The following is a 5000-nucleotide window of genomic DNA, read 5'->3' on the forward strand; positions in this document are numbered from 1 at the left end:
GCTTTGCATGGGGTCGCAACCCATGCGTACCGGCATCCGAATATCTTCCTTCCATCTTGGACAAGGCCGAACCCAAGCCAAGTCCATCGAGTCTCGTCAAATGCCTCGCTAGCCGACGGCATAGCGAATGCCATACGTTGACCTCACTCTTTCCAACGATGCGCAATACGAACGGCCCCGCGTGTTCGTACTGTCCTCGGGAAGTCCTTTCCCTCGGAGACATAGATTATCCTTCAACAATCTCATGCCCGCCCTTATGACAACCTCCAATGTCATAAGGATGCTCGCTTAGTGCCACAAGGGTGTAAGCACCAGGGGTGGTGGAGAGCATGACACCATGTCACCCCCTATATAGCATTTTATGCATTTAGCCTTCTGCCAGGAGGGAACATCACCTATGCACGAGGAGTCATAATTGGGCATAACTTCTTCGTACGAACTCCGAATGGCGAACCGTCGGTTGCATAGCGTGTATCTCGTCATTACGAACATCTTTCGTGTTCTGAGTTTCTTCAGGTTCCTCCCGTAACCTTCCGAAATACCCAAAATACCCCTCACACGCACAACCCGGCCAACACCAACCATTCTAGCTCTTAAGTCCTTGCCCCTTCCACACTTGGACTACCTCATAAGCGCATGGATGTCCCAACGGAGTCACGAAAGCACACGCTCAAGTGCGATCCGTGACATTCTCCCCCACTGATAGTGTCGACGCCCTCGTCGACGTGCCCACTGCACTGCCGCATAACAACACCATATAGGAATATCCTCTTCTCTTCGCTCCATGGACCACAATGCACCACTGTGTTCACCCTTTTGAACTTCTCTTTCAAAGTCCTACGTCTTTCCCTCTTTGGGCCGAGACCTCCGTCTCTTGTCGCACTCGACCACTGAACAACCACATAGCCCGCTGGTCAAGTACCTCCACATTTTCCACATTCAAAGAGATGCACCCCACCTGGGTGTGACTCGTAAGCCAACCGTGTGTCCTCCACGGCACCTCCATTTGTTTGTGCTCCTGTACTGCCACTTCCTGGCATTCGAGGTTCTCCCCCTACTTGTCTCGTTGGCACACCCCCACCTCGAGGTGCCACCACAGCAAAGCCCCGCAACACTTAGGCCCTCTGCCATCGAGTGCGGACATACCCCATGTCCTCGGAACCCATGCCTTTAGTGAGACTTCTGGATCCACCTCTCTGGAACACTCTCTTCCAAATCTCAGTTAGCAACCATATGTCGAACCTTGTGCCCCACCCATCTGTTCTCAACAATTGTAGGAACAACCACTTAAGTGACTCCTTCATTAAAGCCTAGTCCGTCAGCGACTTACTCCCTCAATAGAGCCTAGTCCGTCAGCGACATACTCCTTTCGAAGACTGCACCATTTCGGTCTTGAGCTCCTACCAGTTTTCCTCCGAACAAGGTCCCGCACCTCCTTGTCCCACAATCGTCACCAACTCCCTTGCGCATATGCGCTGCCATACCTCAATGGCGTTCGTGGGTCTCCCCCACTTATCTCGTCGACGCACCCTCACGCCAACGTGCCTCCGAAGCTTAGCTCCATAACACTTAGGCATTCACAATTCGCCGTGGTAAGACATCCTCCCTACTACGAGTAGAACCACCTAACCAACGCCCACACTTGGACTTGGCAGAACCTACTTCCGCAGCATCCACAAGGGAACAAGTAAGACATCCTCCCCAAAGCTACTCCAACTCTTTGCATGCCCATAAGTGCGGACATCCTACGTCCTTAGCCACCATCCTCACAAGAAAAACTCTGGGATCCACCTTTGGAACACACCAGCATTCCGAATATTAGTTAGCAACCTTGTGTCGAACATTATGCGTAACCCACACGTCCTCCACAATTGCAAGAGCAACCACTTAAGTGACTCCTTCATTAAAGCCTAGCCCGTCAGCGACTCACTCCCTCAATGGAGCCCAGTCCGTCAGCGACTTACTCCCTTCGAAGACTGCACCATTTCGGTCTTCAGCTCCCACAACTCTTCCCTGAACAAAGGTCTTGCACCATCCGTCCAACCCATGTCACCAACTCGGTTTACCACAACCTTCAATGGTATGCTATAGTTCGAGTATAAGCCAATCTTTGACACTCTCACCAAACTCGCGCTCCCATCCTCCCCACATCCTGAACTGAACAAGCAACATCACTTCGTCACAAGCCAGAACCCCTGCCTACCCGACTTCCGGGCGCTTGGTGCACGGATTAGAAAACTAGGCAACCGAGCAGCAAAACCAACCATCATCCCCCATCTTAGAGTCATCCTGCTTGATGTCTTCTCACAACTTCGAGACAAACTTTTGGATACCTTCACCCTTCCATAGGATCCAGCACCAGGACGGGTTTCCAACAACCGTCACACAACCTGATTCCAACAATCATCCACAGTGACGTTGGGGTCTTCTTCCAACTTCGCAAGTCCACTACCCATCACAGGCAATGACATGCTACCTTGCTATCAAAGTTCCTCCATCACCAATCTCTTCTAGGTACGAGTCCCTCACACAGAAACCACCTTCGGAATCGATCGGCTCTGATACCACTTGTCACGGGATCAGAGCTTCACTGTTTGTACCCAAGGTGCGAATCGTTTGAGCAGAAGCCACCATCTAAATCGATCGGCTCTGATACCACTTGTCACGGGACGAGCGTGCGACGCGGCGCGGCGGAAGCAAATCACAGATTTCGCTCGCACAAACGCTCCCGTGCGGCCCAGGATCCCTTCGAATCCCAGTCAGCCTTCTCCCCACTTCATGACTCTCACAACTCCGCGAGAGGTTCACCATCATGTGTCGTCTCCCATAGGCGCCAAGCCCCATAGCTAGACAACGAGTCACACTTCCTTGTGACAACACAATCACCCCGCATCCGGCAACGAACCCTCGACGCCCATACATCAAGCGTTGCATAAGACACGTCAACTGCATCGACCACGTCGCATGCCAAACTCGTGGCTCGCTCATGTCCGAGTCGAGACATAGCGATCCAACACACCATCGGTTTACCCACACTTCTGTCGGTCATCCGTTAGCAACCACGATAGCCCACATCCTCAAGCTATCCACGCAAGCTGTCACGCTCGCATGTCGCCCAAGCCTTGGCGACATATGTATTCCGAATGTCCCACATAACCATCTATGCTTTGCATGGGGTCGCAACCCATGCGTACCGGCATCCGAATATCTTCCTTCCATCTTGGACAAGGCCGAACCCAAGCCAAGTCCATCGAGTCTCGTCAAATGCCTCGCTAGCCGACGGCATAGCGAATGCCATACGTTGACCTCACTCTTTCCAACGATGCGCAATACGAACGGCCCCGCGTGTTCGTACTGTCCTCGGGAAGTCCTTTCCCTCGGAGACATAGATTATCCTTCAACAATCTCATGCCCGCCCTTATGACAACCTCCAATGTCATAAGGATGCTCGCTTAGTGCCACAAGGGTGTAAGCACCAGGGGTGGTGGAGAGCATGACACCATGTCACCCCCTATATAGCATTTTATGCATTTAGCCTTCTGCCAGGAGGGAACATCACCTATGCACGAGGAGTCATAATTGGGCATAACTTCTTCGTACGAACTCCGAATGGCGAACCGTCGGTTGCATAGCGTGTATCTCGTCATTACGAACATCTTTCGTGTTCTGAGTTTCTTCAGGTTCCTCCCGTAACCTTCCGAAATACCCAAAATACCCCTCACACGCACAACCCGGCCAACACCAACCATTCTAGCTCTTAAGTCCTTGCCCCTTCCACACTTGGACTACCTCATAAGCGCATGGATGTCCCAACGGAGTCACGAAAGCACACGCTCAAGTGCGATCCGTGACACATGGCATGCGCGGCGCCTGCGCGCAGCCTGCGCGCAGCATGCGCACAACATGCGCACAGGCTGTGCGCAGCGTGCGCGGAGCTTGCGCGCAGCTTGCGCATCTGTCGACAGTGAGGCTAGCGAAACTTGTCCTGCCATGGCATGCGCGCAGCGTGCGCGCAGTCTGTGCGCAGCATGCGCGCAGCCTGTGCGCAGCGTGCGCGCAGCTTGCGCATCTGTAGACAGTGAGGCTAGCAAAACTTGTCCTGCCATGGCATGCGCGCAGTCTGCGCGCAGCATGTGCGCAGCATGCCGGCAGCATGGTTCCAGGTTTTTTCAAATGTCGACAGAATTTTTCAAATCTTGTCAAACCCCGTTTTTATTGAAATTTCCTCGCACAATAAGCTCCCCATAAGTAGTCTATGATTTTTAGGACCTTCTCCAACTTACAAAACTAAAACATTCCTCCCGGATTTGTTTTAATGATTTTTTCAATTTTACGACTTCTAAAACTAATAAAAAATACTTCCCGACTTCAAAAATTTATGAAACTTTTTCCCATCATAGATTGCATGTTTCTTAGTATCCCTGCAAAAAATCACGTCCAAATACCTTGTATTGAATTATTTAGAGCCCATTATGACTCCTCGCGCATAGGTGATGTCTCTTCCTGTCAAAGGGCTAAATGCATAAAATGCTATATAGGGGGGTGTGTGTTGCCTGCATATGCATGGCAGCCCATGCCTTCCTAGCTGCAGCCCCCTTCCCCCACGCCACACCCATGTCATGTTGCCTCGATATGTTGCCTCGGTATTATGGGTTTGGTGTCGGGGTCGGGGGGCTGCCACCCATGGCGGTGGTGGCCGGAATCCGGCCGCCGCCACCACGCCGCCGCCATGGGTGAGGGAGGAAAAAAAAGGCGTGGAAAGTTGCGAAATGGGGTTGTCTAGGCTATTTTTTGGCATGGGAGAGCATGGAGTGCTAGGAACTCCTTCTCAAATGCACGGGCATGTCGACCACAACCTCATTTCGCAACAACAACCACCCGTGTGGGGTGGCGGTGGGTGGATAGTCGCGGATTGGGGCTTGCCAAGCCAATGTTTTCAAAAAATTTCATCAAAATTAAAAACAAATGTTTTGTTGCCTTCGGATTTGTGGGCGAGCGGC

Source organism: Prunus avium, unplaced genomic scaffold (genome assembly GCF_965620075.1).
Source record: "Prunus avium unplaced genomic scaffold, drPruAviu1.hap1.1 HAP1_SCAFFOLD_26, whole genome shotgun sequence".
Taxonomy (NCBI): Eukaryota; Viridiplantae; Streptophyta; class Magnoliopsida; order Rosales; family Rosaceae; genus Prunus; species Prunus avium.